The sequence below is a fragment of the Neolamprologus brichardi genome, chromosome 23 (genome assembly GCF_056152115.1).
Source record: "Neolamprologus brichardi isolate AB-2024 chromosome 23, ASM5615211v1, whole genome shotgun sequence".
Classification (NCBI taxonomy): domain Eukaryota; kingdom Metazoa; phylum Chordata; class Actinopteri; order Cichliformes; family Cichlidae; genus Neolamprologus; species Neolamprologus brichardi.
The window spans coordinates 35,702,618-35,723,155 of NC_142125.1; the positions used below are offsets into that span (position 1 = coordinate 35,702,618).

Consider the following 20,538-nt stretch of genomic DNA (forward strand, 5'->3'; position numbering starts at 1 on the left):
TTTCCACTGATAACAAGACAGACCAGAATAACATCTCATTGCGCGACTCTATTAGATAATATATTTACAAATATAATGGAAGAAAATATAAAAAGTGGGCTATTAATCAACAATATAAGTGACCATTTACCAGTCTTTGCTTCTTATAATTGCCATTAACAAGTCAACAGCGATGAACACAAGATTACTTACAAAAGAATTAGAACAGAGAAGACATTAAACTGTCTTAGAAATGACCTTTTAAAGCAGGATTGGAATATTGTATATGAATACAGAAGTTAATAAAGCTTACGAAGTATTTTTAAGAACATTTAACACATTACTTGATAGAAACTGCCCAGTAATTGAAATCAACAGGAAACACAACTATTGCAGGAAGACCACGGATGACTAAAGGACTACAAAATGACAGCAAAAAAAAAAAAAGAATATCCTATATCAAGAATTCATAAAAAAAGAGAACCATAGAAACTGAAAGGAAGTATAAAACTTATAAAAATAAATTAACTAATATAATGAGATCCTGTAAAAGAGAATATTTAATAAATAGGTTACACAATAAAGATAACACAAGAGGTATATGGAATGCATTAAACAGTATAATCAAAAATGAATCAAGGAAAACTGATTACCCTGGGTACTTTATAGAAGGGACAAGAAGCATGAACAACATGAATGAGATAGTAAATGGTTTTAATGAATTCTTCGGAAATATAGGGCCAAAACTGGCAGAAGAAATAAAGGTCGATGGAATAGAAAGGGACACTGGTGAAAATATTGAAAGGAATAGAAGCTCTATGTTTTTAAGAGCAGTGGAAGATAAAGAGATTTATGACATAGTTAGAGGACTTAAGAACAAAACCAGTACAGATTGGAATGATTTTGATATGGTAACAGTAAAGACAGTTATTGATGGTATTGTAAAACCATTAAAATATGTATTCAACTTGTCGTTTCAAAAAGGGGTTTTTCCACAAAAAATTTGAAAAGTTGCAACAAAAAGTTGCTAAAGTTATTCCCATTACCAAAACTGGTGAAAGGCATCACTTTACAAATGATAGACCAGTGTCAATACTCTCCCTGTTCTCTAAGATACTGGAAAAACTTTTCATAAAAAGATTTGACAGTTTTGTGGAAAAACACGAATTACTGACAGATAGTCACTATGGGTTCAGAAACAACAGATCAACAGCTTTGGCAATGATAGATTCAATGAAAAAGATAATGGATTGTATGGATAATAAGAGGTATGCACTTGGAGTTTTCTTAGATCTAAAGAAGCGTTTGATACTGTTAATCATGAAATTCTAATTTAAAAAATGGAAAGGACCGGGTTTAGGGGAGTGGTTTTGGACTGGTTCAAAAGCTATGCAGGGAATAGGCAACACTATGTACAAATAAATGAATATAAATCTAATTTGATGGATATTGCTTGTTCAGTATTGGGTCCAAAAATGTTTATTATGTACATAAATGATATCTGCAGAGCATCGCAGATTTTAAAGTTTTTAATATTTGCAGATGACACAAATATACTTTGTTCAGGTGTGGAATTGGCACAGGTTTTGGAGATGATCACACAGGAATTAAATAAGTGGTTTGATATAAATAAATTATCATTGAATCTAGATAAAACCAGATTCATGTTATTTGGAAACCAAAAGAAAAAGATCAAAGTAGAAATATGTGTTGATAATGTATATTTAGAAAGAGTAAATGAAATAAAATTTCTTGGCGTGATCATCGACCACAAGCTCTGTTGGAAACCACACATTACTTATGTTCGGGGGAAGTTGGCACAGGGCATTGCTGTCCTGGGGAAAGCAAAGCAAATCTTGGATCAGAAAGCACTGCACATATTATACTGTGCTTTACTACCCATATGGAAAAGATATATATACATCTTATAAAGTTTGTATCTGTCTTGCGTGAAACTTGTATGAAAAGCATACAAGAGGGAAAACAGATATAAGATCCCTTGAAAAGTTATATAAATGAAACTTGTATGTTTTAGATACTTACTAAAACAATATATGAAAGTAATGAGAAAGTGAGTCACTTTCGTGAGTAAATCATATAAGCCTTATATGATTCACTATATGAAGTAGGCCACATCTTATGCAAGTCTTTTGTAAGTTTTTTCTATTTCTTTTCCATATGGGTACTGCCATATATGAACTACTGTGTAGAGGTCTGGGGAAACACATACAAAAGTAACACACAATCAATAACTATAATAAAGAAAAGAGGCATTAGATTAATAAATAATGTGGGGTACAGAGATCATACAAATGCACTCTTTGTCAAAATGCAAGCTATTAAATTCCAAGATTTGGTGAAGCTTAAAATAGCGCAAATAATATATAAAGTAAGAAATAAATTACTTCCAAAAGAAATCCGTAAATAGTTTATAGAAAGAGAAGGTGGGTATAACTTAAGAGGGAAATGGAATTTAAAAATACAAAGTGTTAGAACAACGTTAAAAAGTATGTCTATCTCAATTGCAGGAGTTAAATTATGGAACAGTCTAAAAGAAGAAATAAAAGAAAGTAAAAACATAAACCAGTTTAAAATAAAATATAAAATCTGCAAATTTACACATTCTGTCTTTATTCATATGAAAGAAACTATACTGTGGTGGGGCTTGCTTATGTCTTGTTTTTGATCTATGTGTATTTGTATGCTTGTTTTCTTTTGCTTTACTTTTGCTTCATATGTTTGTTTAATTTAAGACTAAAAGGAAATTAAATGAATGAGAGGTAAAACTTGAGGGGGTAGGGACAAATAAGTGTATACTTCTGCCTACTCCTTTTCAAACAAAAAAATGGAATGATATTTTGTAATGATTGTGAATGTACATGTTTGAAATAAAAATGAACTGAACTGAACTGAACTGAAGATATGCAGAAGAGCATGTCTGAACATAAAACATGATGAACATTGAAGCAAGTGGACTGCAACAGCAACGACCACACTGGGTCAGCTAACAGGAAACTGAGGGTACAGTTTGGATGGCCTCGTCATGAGTTTGCCTCTGCTTTTGTGGTTTCGACCTGTTATAGGTGAGTTATCCTTTTCCCTGATAGATTACATCAAGGTTTAGAAACCTTAATAAGACCCTTTTTTGGAATGGTTTCCATGACAAAGTGAATAAATAACAGAGCTCAACACTCAACAAACAAAAACAGTCTTCACTCTTGCACCAATGGTTCTACCGGCCATTTTCCTGACCTCTCCCTAAATACAGCATGGAAAGAAGCATAACCCAGCTCACTGGTATTTTCCTTCAATAAGACATGAAAGAAGGTTAGAGCTGTAAAGTCCAGAGAACCCATAAAAGGGCCTCTTCTTTTATTTTTATTTTACAGCGATGAATATGAGTCCATCAGTTTATTTTATGGTAACTTCAGTCAGCATGGAAATAAAACCATGAAGACGGAATCGGGGCTCAACTCGACTCGAGCGTTGGTGTGAAATTGATGCTATTCCCCAGAGGCTTTATAAAACAAGGACTTTTACATGACATTGCTACCATAATGGGTTTTAATATTTGGCAGCAGTTAGCTGTTCCCAAAAGCTGTGTTTGAATCGTTACCTGGACTCAAAAGGATGCAATTATGCTCTCAGTACATTTTTATCAGAAACTAGTTGTGAGATCAACACTATTGTGTAAACATTTACCTGAACAGTGAAAATTTCTGCAGGCACAAAAACTATAGCACTTGCTACTTTTTAGAGATTTCTTTTTTAAAAAAAAAAGAAGAAGAAAGAAATTGTATCCTGGTGGTTGAATCAGTTAAAGAAATTGACAAGGCATTTCTTTTATGTCAATAGGTGGCTCTAGCCTAAACATTAACCCTATTTGGTTGCCAAGAACCACCATTATTTTTCTAATACTAATTACCATGTGCACAAAAGGAGAAATCTTGGTATTGGACATGAGTTTAATGCTTGTTTTTCACAAGTTGTCCTGTATTGACTTTCTTTCCAGGTGAAATTGTTGTGTAAACAAACTGACAGTAGTAAATCGAATCTACTATTAAATTCATTATGCAATTATATAATAGTCTCACATCACATAATGCTATAGGACTGAAAGATGGCTATCCTCCCTGGGCCTTCCACTGGCTGCAGTACCCCCCCCCACACACACACACACACACACACCCACACACACACACTACTGTCCCTACTGCTTACTGTGATTAAGTGCTTGCTTAAAGTGAATCACTGATTTGGATTATCAAGTTTCTCCCAGTAATGTTTAAGGATCAAGGATTTAAACTACAATATAAATTTTTTGGTTGGAATTTGATAGGTCATTATCAATCTAAATCTGCTATTGCAATATTGTAATATCATAGTTAAAGCTACCCAACAGAATAGGGATAATTTATATCACATTGACGTGACACACATTACTGAATCAATAGTCAGATCCAGTAATCTAATGCATGATGCTGAATAAGTACTTTTACTTTAGGTAATCCAGTTTTTCACTGCACTGAGGAAAAAGAAAGATATCTGTTTTGCAACTTTCTCAAAATAGTTATTTAATTAAAAAAAGAAAACAATGTTTAGACTCATGTAGTTCTGCTTTTCATATGCAATCTCCACTGGGGCACAGCCTGAAATTTTTACATTTTCTACACCAATTTTATAGACTATAAAATACACTGTACACTCTGTTTCTCAGATATCAAATACTGTGATTTCCTGTAGTTTCTCTGTCGTGCCCGAGTGCCTCCCTGCTTCCAACATTCTTTTGTTGGCATCACTTTCCAAAGCTGTCAAACTCCAGCCCAATCATTTTCGTGTCCACTTACTGTTAGCCAATCAGCTGCTGTTGCATGTGCTTTAAATATCAGTGCCCTTCTGTTATCCTGCCTTTCAGATTGTCATTTGTGTGACCCTCCTCCTACCCAGCCACCTCCTCCTGGCCAAGTTTCTGCCTTCTTGATCTCTGCTGTTACCAATATCTTGAGCAGTCATCCTGTCATACTTCCTGCCACGGTTGGACTCCACTTTCCTAAGTAGCATCATCTCAGGGTAATAGCCAAATAATTTATTACTCAAACTCTGGACCTTAATAAATTATGTTCAGTAGTTTCTGCTGATCTCTCTTTATTTATATCATAGTAATGATTTAACAAACCTCCCTGTCGCCACTGGGTCCATACAATTCTTGCACACTTGTATAGAAATGATCGCAATATACTTTTAACACACAAAAACTGGTTTCCAGTTTCTCTGTCATGCCTGATCGGTCTTAATAAAGCATTTTGTCATGATCTTGACTTTTCTTTTGACCTGTAATTAATCTACCCTTATAGTCAGCAGCAATTTCCTCTCCTGTACCACACTACTTTTTTTTTTTTTTTAAGAAACTGTCATTTATTACCACAGGTTCTTAATCCTGGAAATCACTGGAAAACATCTGCTTGATAAATGGTTTGCATGAAATTAAACAGCAAATGAACACAGAGCGTATCGTGGATGATCGCTTATCTCCTGGGGTATCCAGGATAATGAACACATAAACTGCACAATATTTAGGCAAAATGAATGTGGGAGCTATTAACATGAGATCAGATTTTGAAAGTATGTCTCAATGTGTCCACAGAGGAAGCAAAGAGTATCAGCTTAGAGGTTATTAGTTTATCTATCTCTCAAATTTATGTAATTTAGGTCAGAAAATCAAGTATCATAAGCAAGTCCAAGACTCCTATGATTCAGAGAGCGGAAATAATGGTAGATGTCGTTACCGCTTTGCTGTTATTTCAATTTGTTTTTCACTGATTTGGAATTCTGTACACACCTATGATGCAAAAACATCCACATTCTCATCAAGGTTTCTAAAGCTTCGGTACATAAGTTGAAAAATTCCAGATTTGACAAACAAGCCTTTCAATATATGCTCCCTAACATTACACTCCAATGTCAGACACATATTAGATGGCGATTGGGGAATAAAAAGCCTGTAGTTAGGATTCATTACACACACACTCACTCACACACATGCCAGTGATAGCATGAAGCGCTTCATATATAATGTGATTTTTCTTGCCGCTTGAACCTCCTGCTTGTTTACCCCTGGAGCCTGAAAAAAAAAGAAAAGGAAAAGAAAAAGGGAAAAAAAAGAAGAAAAGAAGAAAATAAACTGAGCTGAGGAGAAGTTTTCTAGAGACCTTTGCCATGGTTTTTTTGTCTTCTGGCATTTGCAATTAGCACCCGGCTGCCAACTGACACTGAGAAACAGATGCTGTCCATCCGTTTGTCACAGGCTTTTGTTTCTCTCTTTGTTGAGCAGAGTCTGTCTATTCTTATGTGTTTGTGACTGCGTCCTTTTGAGCTGCCTTGTAATGAGGGTATGAATACGTGTCTTCAGACAGTCGCTGTTAATTATGTTTCCCTTTATTGTATCTGTAAGCATGGGTTTTTGTGTTTGCTGTGCCTGATACCTAAAATGAGAGGGAGAGTTGGAACGAGGGACCAAATCGTAACCTTAAGTTATTCAGCAGCATATGGCATACCTGATTGAGCAAAAGACTCTGAAACTCTACTGGAACAATTGAAGCAACGTTATTCTCTCTTTTAGATGGTTTTCGAACACATGGATACAAAAGCAACCACAGACGCTCAGTTGTGTTGACATCCGGTAATTGTGGGCAGCACATGTAATTGCAACCATTTTCAGACTCATTAAACCATTCGCGGTCTCGATCTGCATTGTCATTTCAGAAAAGGCCACTCCTTCAGAAAACAATTGTTTCATTATAGGATAAAAATGAATTCTCACTTGGATCAACTTTGATTTGTAGTGACCCTTCCATTGTAATAACATTTACTCTTCAAGATTCAGAAAAAAAAAATTTGTTTGTCACTTGGATACCTGAATTTTCATTTTCCGTTTTTAATAGGGACAATGTGATGTTTTTTCAAGCATCCTAAATAACACAATGTGTTAATGGAGTTTTTGGAATGACCTCGTAATTCTACAGTACTCACCATTACAGGTGGGGGGAGGGGGGGCTTTTGTGAATCATGCTTTTGTGAAGCATAATGACCTAACCGTCTTCTGTTTGGAATATTTCATTTTACATCTGTAAAAGCAATAAGGATGCTCTGATTGCTTGTTTATTATGCAGAAAGTGACTGATAACCCTGAGCAACAGTGAAAATTGTAGCTTTAGTCAGATGGGATCAATTAAATAATGCTGAACAACTGCAAATAATTTCTTTTAATATTAGCATTTGGGTAATAAGTCATTATTCAGGGCTTCTAAATCTAATCTAAATTCATCTTACTACTTACTTCTTTGTTGCACACTACACAGTGTGGAGATGAAAAATTATTTTACTGTAACTATTCATAACCATTATTACTACTGTTGCATCACTTATGATTTATCATTATCATTTCATCAGAGCATTTATTGAAGCTGTTGATATTACATTAAAGTTTGTATTTCAGGTGTGAGCATAATAACATAATAATCTTTTATTGCAGGTGCAACTGTAATAATGTTATACACATATTGCATTTTTGTGCTAATTAAAGAGTTGAAGCTCGGTCAAGTTAATTAATGGTCTGAAGCTTCGGCCGACGCGATGTTCGACCGATCTATTGAGTAAAGTGACCCACAGCTATTGAAAGGATTGCATACATGCTTACAATTCACTACATATTATATAGAAATAGAATAAAGGCCTGGGTGCCCTCAGCAGCCTGTTGCAGTGGAGTCTGCCTGGTAACACATGACAGTCAGGAAGTATGCTTCTGTAATGTCTTTGTTTGTCGAGTAAGGTCATGCACTGAGGTCAAGACACCCCCACAGGCTGCCTGTACACACATACATAGTATTTAGACTTGTTTTGCTCGAAACTGCAAGTTGTTTTACCTGCGTACGTGACAGTTTAATTTCCACAGATAAGTGAAGTGAAATAACAGGAAGCATCTGGCGGTGGTGGAGGAACAGAGGAAGGAACTGTTCTTTTTTAGAATATGTCCAGGGTGGAATTACTGGAATTGATGCATGTTTTTTATCTGCTTTTGACATCATCAACTATGTTATATATATGACTGCTCATTTATTGTTCGAAGAAGATCGATGCTGTTTGAGTGATCGTGCTCGGCTTCCCACATATATATGTGTTTAAATAAAACCATTGTTTTGACGCACAATGGACCTCCAGTCATCAGGACAACAGACTCTTTAAACTCTGCTCTGGGCATAAGCTGACATGATGATTACCTTAATCATCATTATTTTCACTGTTACTATTAAGAGGCAAAACCCAGAGCTGAAGTGGAACAAAAGTGCCAAAAAAGCAGTTCCTCAAATGGCCACATTTTGCCATTTTGCCGGATGGATTCCCATTTGTCTTGATCAGCATAAGGCTTGATTTAGTCTTCTGTGGTGAATCTTTGTAAAGCCTATGACATAACCTACATAAGTGGGCGATGCTGTTGTCAGCATTTATGTGCATTATGTGTAAGTACCCTGTGGCTAAGTTGCTTTGTTTTATATAAGATGCCAGCTAATAGAAACAAATAGTTGTTGGGACTTTTTTTCCTGTGGGTTCCCACTCTCTCTAGTGGTCAGTTTTTCAGTTAGTCAGTCAATGGATTCAGTTTTGAAACTGATTGCATATGTGTATGGAAGCTGAAGCTCCTATATTGCTTCATTCTCAAGTTATCCAGTCACAAACTTGGGTGTCCATGTCTTATGCCCACCTGCCCAACAATCAGCCATAGTAAAAAATATTCTGAAATACTTAAGAGGATCAACACTACTGAAAAGGCCAATCACAATTGCTACAGGCTGCATCAACCCAATATGTAGTTGGGGAGGTGCATGTCATGATGTAGCTAACACGTAAATTCCCCACTAATGCGTAAATCTCAAGTTAGAGTAGCAATCATGAGAACATACTGTATGAAGTTTGCTGTTCAGTTTTTCTGTCAAGTACATTTTGTTTTTACTAGCTAAAATATATTTCTTACCCTGTGCTAGCTATCTTAGAATAGGCTAATGCCTCCCCAAATACTCTCTTTTTTACATATGGTCATCCATGGTTACAGTATTATTTTATTTCAAACTCATATGTATTCCCAGACTAAACAGACTTTACAGGACACCAGCTTTTAATTGTCTACAACTATTGATTTAAATTAATTAAATATCAATAAATAAAGAATTACTGCTATAATGTGCTCTTTGTTAATTTTCTACGTCCCTTTTATTCTACCTCTATACTGATTCTACAATACAATAAATGACTGTTGTCATGGTGTTGTTTGCTGTTACACTCATCAGACACTTTATTAGGTACACTTCAAGTAGGCCGAGAAAATGTTCCCCACACCATTACACCACCGCCAGCACGAACCTAGACAGCATGAAAGCCATCAGGTCATCAGACCAAGTAATGTTTTTCCAATATTCTGTTGGTGAGCCGGGCTGAATTGTTGCCTCAGTTTTGTGTTCTTAGCTGACAGGAAAGCAACAGTAAGCAACTCAAATAACCACGTGTTACAACCAAGGTATGCAGAACAGTATCTCTGAATGCACAACTCATCAAACTTTGAAGCAGATGGAGTGCAGCAGCCATATTTGGTTGCAACTCCTGACAGTTCTGGCACATGATTGGCTGATTAGACATTTCTGTTAGTGTCTTGCAAGTGAATATTGATACATAAGAAATTAATACTCAAACAAATTCCTCTGAATTGTTTTCCCTTTTTCAACATCAATCGCATATGGAATATTAGTACTAGTGGCTGATTTTGGGAGACTTCCAACTAAATGGACCGTAAGCAAACATTGTTTAATAACTACAATATTGTATTTTGTTATTAGAAAGATCAAAAATATTCAGTTGCAGTGCAATACACAGGTGCTGAGCAACATCATTGAATGATGCATTGCTGGTATCACAGGTGTGAATCCAGCTACTCACACAACCTGTCATGAACTGTTTAACAATATAGACTTCCATAATTTGCTAGGGTAGCATAAAGGAGGATCTGTTCCTTTTGATATGATTTTGTACAGGCAACAGTAACGGCCATTCATGAACTCACTTTTCCCCATAAGTCATGGGCACAGTCATTGTTAAATTCAATTTGGGGCCCAGTAACCACTTCCACAGACTCAGCACAAGGGTGGGAGATTAACAAAGTTTAAATCAAAATTCTTTTACACATGAGGCACGATGGGTAAGATCAGTCACTGCTGGACACTCAGGACAATCCTATTACAGCTAGTGCCACATGGTGTAAATCTTTTTAGGAAGAAATGGTGGTGTACTTAGGGATCAGAATGAATAAATAATATACTGTAATAAGAGTATGGATCTTGTATGGATCTATGAATACTATGTTTCTGATTTAGGTAGAATTAATTTTTTCTAGTACCACAGAGACAGTAAGATTAATATAGCTGAGATTTTTTTTTCTTCAATTAAAGATTTGTATATCAAGTGTAGTAAGTATAACATTAATCAAATGTAAGTACAGATGGTTCCCTTCCTTATTTCAAAACCAATTCGAATCTCAGTGACCCGGTAATGCAACTGGGTAAATTTCCCGTTCTCCTTTGCCTGCTATCTGCACAGACTATGTCTATTACATCTCTATAGGGCACTTTCCACCAATGTCTTTTTGACAGAGCCATCACTTGAGGTCTATTACTCTCTGTCTGCTCCCTCTTCCAATAATGCCACTGGAACCATTGAGTGGGATCTTAATGGAAAATGATATGCTTGTTGGCAGCTCAGTGTAGCAATACTGCAGTGACCCGTAGCATGTAATAATGAAATGGAAGGAGGAAGAGGTGGCAGAAGGAGAAGAAGCAGCGGTTCGGGGATTCCTTTTAACCCATCTATTCAGGAGAGTAGATGGGTTTACATGTGGTTATATGGAGAAAGAAAACTGCATTTTTAAAGTACCAAACTTAGAAAAATATTCATAAAATAAAAAATACAGTAAATTAGTAAATGCTATTATGCAGGAGGATACATTATCTCTGTTAATGGTGACAATGCACTGAAGTCCCAGTTCTCCCAGAAAACGTAAAAAAATATAAAGAATTTTCTTGCTCTGTTGCGACTGTGATAACTTTCAGCTGGTTTCCCAGCAATATGGGCACATTTTCCATTGCAGTAGCACATCCAGTTGTCCAGAGTCTAGCTTTGGAACAAGTATTTACTGGACTTTCCAAAAGTACTGGGCAGCGGTGCATATGAATTCTATTTCAGTATATAGCATACCCTTTAGAGATTACGAGCACAACTCAGTGTCTGCTTTCAACCTATATGCTCATTCAAATTTGCAGTGCCAGCAAATCACTGAATGGTGTGCGAAGGAAACTACAGGAGTAGAGGATAGTGCTGAAACCAACAAACACTGTGGTAGCTGTTGCAGGTTGGCAACACATGAGGAATAATGGTGAAAAGATACTTGGTACAGTTCTGTGAAAACACAAATTTATTTTGTTTCATAAATTTACATAAGTTTTTAACCCAAAATGAAAAACAAAACAAAACAAATAAATTAGAAAGAGAAATCTGACAATTCAATCACTGGCTGTGTACACTATTCACTTAAAGTGAAATGTGAAAATCATTCAAATTATAATTTTTTCCCAAACATGCTACACTGAGCTGATCACCCATTTTGGAGGTTATTGCACCGAATGCTCTGATTACCATGGGGACCAGTTTTGCCTCCACCCTCCACATCTTGGTATTTCTCGAACTTCTCATGTTCATTCTTCCTTTACTATAACTCGTTAAAGCTACATCTATCACTGTGGCCATCTTCCTCTGCTTGTTCACCTCTACTATTTCTGGTTGGTTACCCAGTTACCAGTTTGTCCGTCTGTATCTGGAAGTCCCACAGGATCTTAGCTCACTTGTTCTCAACCACCCTAGGGGGCATGTCCCATTTTGACCCCGGAAGTTCCAGGCCATACTCGGCTCAGATGTTTCTGTATGCTAGTACAACTTTGTCCAGCTGCTGGTAGGATTTCTACTGGTGGTTCATGCTGTGCAGGGGCCTGTTCTTCCATAATGGTTCTTCTCCTTTCTCCTCTTCTTTCTCATGTTTCTGCTCCCTGAGGTATTTAATTAACCACACAGTTGGTTGTGGCCATCTTCCTAAAGTACTCATGGATGTTTGCTGTTTCATCATGGACAGTGGTTTTGACACTCACCAGTACTCGGCCACCCTCCTTTCGCTTAGCATATAGTCTTAGGGTGCTGGACTTGGGGTGAAACCCTCCATCCATGGTGGGTGTTAATGCCAGTACAGTGGTTCCTATCTCCTCCTTTGGCCTGCTGATTATTCCAACAGGATACTTGATCACCAGCAGGGTGTAGGTGTTGATTGCCCAGATGTTGTTCTTCCCATTCAGCTCACGCAGCAGGACTTTCCTTACTCTCTGCTGGTCATTTGATGGTTGCGGCTTTCCTAGCAGCCTCTTTGTGGTTCCCATTTGCCTGTGGGATTCCCAGGTACATGTAGCTTTACTCAATGTCTGAAATGTTGCCTTCTAGTAGTGCAATCCCCTCACTTCTGACTTCCTTTGCTCTCTTTGTCACTATCCAACTATGCTTCTCCAGTCCGAATGACATTCCGATGTCATTGCTGTAGATTCTAGTGGTATCCATGGCCAGTCTAATCAGTGATCTCACTGACGAGGTTCAGGCCTTATGCAGAACAGCATTGGGGACAAAGCATCTTCTAGGTCGATCCCAGACTTGATGGTTACTTGTGCTATTGGCTTGAAGTTGGCCTATCAAAGGAACCACATGCTCAAAATCCAGCCCGCTCTCCACATGCCATCTCCATCAAATCTTAGATAACCATCGGTTGTCCACAAACTCTCTATTCACTCCAAACTCAAGTAAGCCTGTTAATAACTGGATCTGGATATCTCACATTTCTAACCCCCTGTCTGACAGCTCCTGTGTGCAAACCTGTAGCTCTGCTGAATTTCCCCACTGATTACTCATTTTTAGGAAATCATTCACTCTTCAACAATGAACAATTTAAATCTGCCAACAGTTGTCTGGGTCTGCTCTTTTGCCAAATATGACATTTCATGGCTGAGAAGCTCATGTAGATGTGACATGTAGGTACCCTATACTGAAGTCAATAAACTTTATTTCATGACTTTACATTTCACTTGGAAAGGTAGTGCTTCGTTCAGAGTTATGTTAGAATAGTAATGAAGATTGACTCAGTATGCTCAAGCAAAAACAACAATTTAGTTAACATCTATAATTTACTTCTGCAAAGCAGAACTTTCTGGATAGTGCATTGAAACTTCAAACTACTGCTAAAACTACTGATAATTAAGTATTTCACTAAATAAATAAATACCACTTAAAACTAGCAATTTATCATCTCAAGAAAGGAGAAAATGTCACAGAAACTAAAATATTAAAGTTGAAAATTTGAAGAAAATTGTGTTGGCCATTTGGGTTAACTTCATGCAAACAATTACAGGAATTTCCAGGTGACCTATGCAGATTCTAAAGAATTAAGTGGGTGTTCACCATTGGACCTGTGGATTCATTGTACAGCATTTTTACTGTCAGACAGCTGCTTATTATATACAGTTCTGTATTATATACAGTACTGTGTATCTTCAACCTGCTTTTATAAAAGATGTAAACTTCATGTGCAGTAATAGTGTGTGTGTGTGTGTGTCTGCATTTGGCACTCTTTACAGACTTTAATAACACTTTGGTCTTGGCAAAACCTGGCAAGCAAAACACACTTTCATTCAAAAAAGATAAATGTGTGATTTGGGAAACAACTTCATCGACTGAAAAGAAACAAACCTATTTCGTTTTCCATTTTAGCACAGTTAGCGACAACAACCCACACAAGCGTGAGCTCTCTCTTCCTCACTCGTGTTCCAAGGATCAGTAGAAGGGAAGGATTCATGCGTAACATCTTTGACTTAAAACATCCGATTATAGCTGATTCAGCTCTTCTTCTTTAAGGTCCACAGAAGTTTACATTCTCATAATTTAATCACATTAGGCCTGCAAATAATCATGTTTGTGTCAAGCCTTACAAATATGCGGAACAAATACGAGAAGCATATGCAGAAGGCCTGATTCCACTTTTGCAGTCATTCTCCTGGACCCTGGTGAAAAGGCTTTTCCTGAATATAAATAACATTTATTGCTAAATCTCCTAGTAAGTATCTAATCAAATGTCCATACTGCCATAAGATTATACTGCAGTATCTTATTGTCTGGCTTTTACAGTTCAATCAATATGCAACCAGAAACAACTTTGCTCCTGACTTTTAGGTAGTTTGCATTTATAAAATATAAATTGTTTTCCTAATGGGGGGCAACTATGTTAGGGGTTTACTACCATAACACTCTAAGTGCTGCATAATACAGCTGGTCTTGCACTGAATATATTTCTTTGAGACTGTAAAATCATAAATTTTCCATTCTAATCAATACATCTCGGAATTCCTGTAACTTGAGACAGCATGAATCCCTGCAGAATCCCTGCATGCTTGCTTAATTACAAACATCCCACTCAGAACAAAGGGAAAGCCTAAACCCTTTCAGTTGTAGTTTTTATTATTAGTCACTTTGCAGTTATGTTAATACGCATTATAAATTGCAGATAATTTTAAAGCAATGCAGTAATGGAGGTGTTTAGCTTAAATGAGGTGCACATACTTATTTGTATGGAGAAATGGGGGACTGGTGAGACATTTCTAGGTAAACTGTTCGGCTCACAGTGATTAAATAATACCTAATGTCAGAAGCTGCAATGATTGAATGCCATGTGACACATCAAACCTATTGGTAATGTCACAAGAAAAACAATGGTGTGCTTGGTTTCAACGTAACTTTATTATTTCATGAGTTATTTACAAGTTTCTCTTTGTTCACAGCCATTGACACGTCAAAGAGGTTAACACGTGAGGAGCGGATCGAAATTGTGTTAGTATCTGATGAACACAGTAACCGGGTCATTGCAGCAGATTTTAATGCAAGACACCCTACGAGACCACCCATCTCCCATGCTACAGTTAGCAAACTGCTTGCTAAGTTTTGTGAAACTGGTTCAGTGTTGGATTTGCCAAAATGTGGACGCAAGAAAACTGTCACTAATGAAGAAGCATCAGTGACTGTCCTAGCTTCATTCAGCAAGAGCCCACAGCGTAGCACTCACCGCATGTCACTGGAGAGTGGCATTAGTCAAACATCCCTTCGGCGGACATTAGCTACTCACAAATGGCACCCTTACAAACTCCAGCTACTGCAGCATCTCAACGAGGATGACCCAGATCGGTGCACAGAATTGAATGGGCAAAAGAAAAATTGGAACAGGACCCTCAGTTCACGCAGAAGATTTCGTTCAGTGATGAGGCAAACGTTTATGTGAATGGTGAAGTTAACAAACAAAACCACTGCTATTGGTCTGACACTAACCCACATTGGATGGATCCCTCCAAGACTGTTGGAACAACAAAAGTGATGGTTTGGTGTGGTATATGGGGTACAAAGCTAGTGGGTCCATTCTTCATCAATGGAAACCTCAAGGCCACTGGATATTTGAAATTGCTACATGATGATGTGTTTCCCATTTTATGCACTGAAGGCGGCACGTTCCCTGAGTTTTTACAGCAAGATGGTGCACCAGCACATTATGTGTGCCAGGTCCGAGCATTCCTAGATGAACAGTTTCCTGGAAAGTGGATTGGTCATCGTGGGCCAGTTGAATGGCCCCCAAGGTCTCCCGATCTGACCCCCTTAGACTTTTATCTTTGGGTCATCTGAAGGCAATTGTCTATGGTGTGAAGATACGAGATGTGCAGCACCTGAAACTACGGATACTGGATGCCTGTGCTGGCATTTCTCCTGCGGTGTTGCTATCAGTGTGTGAAGAGTGGGAGAAGAGGGTTGCATTGACAATCCAACACAATGGGCAGCACATTGAACACATTTTATAAGTGGTCAGAAACTTGTAAATAACTCATGAAAGAATAAAGTTACGTTCAAACCAAGCACACCATTGTTTTTCTTGTGACATTACCAATAAGTTTGATGTGTCACATGGCCCTCTTCCTATTGAAAAAACAAAAGTTGTATCCAAGATGGCTGACTTCTAAATGGCCACCATGGTCACCACCTATCTTGAGGAGTTTGCCCCCTCACATATACTAATGTGCCACAAACAGGACTTTAATATCACCAACCATTCCAATTTTATTACGGTGTATCCATATAAATGGCCCATCCTGTACATCATATTCACAGTAACTGTTTCAGTACTTAAGAGTGCACACATAAAATACAGATTTGGTACAATGATTCATTCAGTCGATTGCATTACAAGAAAAAAAGAACTGTACTGTATTTTAACATTTTTGTGTAATTTTTCTGTTGCATTCTTTGAAACTGGAAAAAACTAATCTATAAAGGCAAGACATTAACAAACCCCAAATGTCATCCTAGATAAGTTGATGAGTACTAGTTGGATGTTAAGATGAGAATAGATATTTTAATTGAACCAGCTTCTCTGTGGAATTCAGAAAATAAAAAGTAAAGTTAATAATAAGTTTTTGTAAAAGCTGTCTCATACCTAAAAGCAGGGTTTAAAAGGTGTGTTTTGAGCCTCTTTTTTAAAATGCTAACTTCTCTCATTGAGACTAATCCAGACTGAATCTGTTAGCATTAAATGATGCTTTATAATCCTGGGTGCAGATTCAAGAAATGATCGAAAACCCATAGAAAATCTTCAAAGTCCTCCTTAAAAAAATGCTGCCCTTCATGTCAATGAATGAACACATACGAGCAAAAAGTCATTTGAAACCGTTCTTTCTCTTTGCTAAATTATTAGGAGTCTGTCACATTTCTTCTTATAAATGACTCAGTGTTTTCATGGTGCAGCGTCCCAAAGATGAAAGTGGTTCAAAAGTAGAGCCCTGGGGAATTCCATTCCTCAAGATCTGTGGTTACTTGAAATCAACCAAATTTCTCCCTCAGAAGTAGAAATAATCTAAACCAATTAAAACTCAGCAGGCAAGCCAGTGTACTTGCACATTACATCAAGCAGAATTTCACTTCAGCTGTATTAATTGCAGCACTCAGGTCTAGCGGCATGAAAAAAGTTAGCATCTTGAATATGTTTTTAAATCAATGGCCACCTTTACAAGTGCTGTCTGTGTTTTAGGTTGAGGTTGAGGTTTATTCATTTATATAGCACATTTACAAACAACCGGGTTGATCAAAGTGCTTAACAATCAGCAAAAAAACAGCAAGAGATTAAAAGTTAACAAACAAACAACAAACACACCAACAAACATCAAAGGTGACAGACATAACACAGGCCTGATGATAGTTAAAACGAATTTGATCCAAAAGCCAAAGTAAAAAAAAAGAGTTTTAAGATGCGATTTAAAAGAATGTATAGACTCAGAAGTGCGAATAGAAGCTATTCCAGACTATTCCAGAGTCTAGGTGCTGCAATTGCAAAGGCCCGATCACCTCTGGACTTCAGCTGGGATCTAGGTTGTTCTAAGAGCATCTGGCAAGATGATCTCAGTGAACTCCTGGGGTTATACAAGCGGAGGAGTTCAGTCAGGTAACTGGGTGCCAAATTGTTTAAAATATTAAAAGTAAGCAAAAGAATTTTAAAATCTATACGGTGTTTGACAGGGAGCCAGTGCAAATTAGCTAGAACTGGGGTGATATGATCATACTTTCTAGTACCTGTCAGAAAGCATGCGGCAGCATTTTGAACTAACTGCAAGCGGTAGAGGGAGGATTGTTGGAGGCCCTGGTATAGAGAGTTACAATAGTCCAGTCTAGAGGTGATAAATGCATGAATATGTTTGTCAAGTACTTTTAAAGGAATATAGGGCTTTACCTTTGATATCAAACACAACTGCTAGTGGTAAAAAGCTAGTTTTTACCACTGAAGACACTTGCTTCTCCAATTTAAGAGAGCTATCCAAAAACACTCCAAGGTTTCTTACCGTGTGAGAGAGATGGCTGGCAAGAGGACCAAGGGTGTCTGTTAACTGACCCAGAGGGGTATGACTATCAAAGACAATTACTTCAGTGTTATTTTCATTCAAAGTGAGAAAGTTTTGTGATAGTCAAACTTGTTGAACAAAGTTGTTGAAAGTTGAACAAAGGTTGTAGTGGGTCAGAGACATCCAAGTTCAGGGGGAAGTAAATTTGGATGTTGTCAGCATAGCAGTGGAAGGAGATGTTATATTTGTTGAAAATAGAGCCCAAAGGCAGCATATACAGAGAGAACAAAGTAGGACAAAGAACAGACCCCTAGGCACACCACAGTGGGTAGGGGCAGAAGAAGAAAAGTACTGGCCCATAGCAACGGAGAATATCCTCTCTGAAAGATATGATTTAAACCAAGATAGTACTGTGGCTTTAAGACCAACAACATGCTCCAGCCTCAATAATAAAATGTGGTGATCAACTGTATCGAATCAATCAATCAATCAATCAAGGCTTTATTCGCCACGTGCAGGTTGCCCTGCAGTGAATCCCCCGCCCCCCGACCTTACACACACAACACAGACATCACATGGGGATACAGGTTGGAGATTGGTAGCGTTACAGAAAAAATACACTGAAATATACAATGGGAAAGTACAAGAGGAAAAAAAGAGACCTCTACTCATGCTGGGCTCCTGGGAGGACAGCATGAGAACAGGAAACAAAAAAACTCCTCTGCACAAAAAAGCACATAAATGTCCACAGCACAACATTATGGAACAGGTGAAAAGGAAAAGGAGGGGGGATGAGTGTGTGCATATCAGTATATATGTATGTGTGTGCGTGTCCAGAGTTCAGCTGAAACAGTGTCCTTCACCCTACTAGGCTAAGTAAACAGTCTTCCAGCCAGCCCAGGTGGCCTTGCATGGAATGGGAAGGAACAGTGTAAACACAGTCGTTATCAGGGTGTTTTTGTTCGGCTCCAGCCTTGAGACCGCAGCTGGCGCCGAAAGGGTATCCGCATGAAGTGATGGTGCTTTTTACTTTAGTGCGAACAACTCATATGAATTTCAAAGCTGTTCTAACAGTCCAACACTGGTCTCTCAATCTCCCGTTGGAGAGCCGCGAGCTTCGCCATGACGTTATCAAACTTGCGCTCCGTGATGTTGTCATTCTTGTGCTCAAAGAGCCGATTCTGAGAACTCACGACCACATTGAGCTTCTCCAAGATGTGATCCAATTTGCGCTCAGAGGTGTCATTCCGAGCGAGCCCCTCCAAGATGTAATGGAGGGGCTGAATACTCAGAGATCTTATTCTGAGTATTCACGGCAGCCGTAAGCTTCTCCAAGATCTTTTTTTTTTTTAATTGACATTTTAGAATCACTATACAATACCATCAACTTCAGCTATCTGTCAGTACATATATTTTTTCCTTTTTTTTCTTTTTTCTTTTTTCTATATTTAAACAACTAAAATATCCATACAATAAGAATGAAAGAAAAAGAAGAAAAGAAAAAGAAGCAAAACAGGAAACAACAAACAAAATAAATAAAAAATACATAAGGAAAAAGAAAAAGGAAAGAAAAATAAATAAATAAATGTAGGGAGTGTGTTTTTGTTTCCATTAATGTAACTAATATTTCCTCTAGTCTTCTAGTAGTTAACAAAGTCAAAATCTAAAGCAAAAGCAAAAACTGGCCTGCGTTTTTTAATGTAGTCCATCCATTTCTTCCATCGTGATACAAACAGGTCCCTCTTGTAATTCAGCTTCTCCAAGATCTTATCCATGCTGCACTCAAAGAACTCACGCCTCTTCCCATCATTTCAATCCCAGCGGGCAGCCTTGTGGGGGGTTTTAACAGCCGGTTCCGCTTTCTTAATTCTTCGATAAGTCAGGGCCAAGCCAGCTCCGATCAGCAAGAACCCTGTTATCATGGTTCCGAATAGGTAGATATCTTCAGCACTCAGGCTCACCCGAGCCCAAAATTCACGTTGAGAAAGGGGTGTCAATTGCATTTAGGGACCAGTTGATCAAATCCATAATTCCTCTTTTAGGTTTTAGAGAACAGACTGTGAGAGAGTGTTCCAGGGAAAAGTAATACAAAAAACACAAGACTAGACAAGGACATAAGGACATAAGTTAGAAATTCTAAGATGACCAATTATCTCCTTTAAGCTGAAGAAAGACACCGGCTCAAACTGCTGAATAACAATCTGAACTTGAGTAGCAGGAACTTGGCCAGCCAATGTCGGCAAATATGGAGCTCTTAGGGCTAAGATTTTATCAGTGAAATACTTTAGGAAGTTATCACAAAGTGCGGGGGAAGCATCTCAATGAGTAATGACATCAGGGTTAATCATAGAGTTAAAGATTTTTAAAAGGACTCTAGGCTTGTGAGTGTTTTTTGTAATTATACCTGACAGGAAGGCAGACTTGGCAGCTTTAACAGTCTTTTGATGTTTTGATAAACAATTTTGAAGGATGTCAAAAGAGACCTGAAGTTTGTCCTTTTTCAGCGATG

At 37.7% G+C, this 20,538-nt stretch overlaps 1 pseudogene; it reads right to left on the minus strand.

The window, feature by feature from the left end:
* The window catches only part of LOC148096286 (uncharacterized), a 114,471-nt pseudogene extending 101,796 nt beyond the window's left edge, over window positions 1–12,675 (minus strand).
* Between the last annotated feature and the right edge of the window lie 7,863 nt (window positions 12,676–20,538).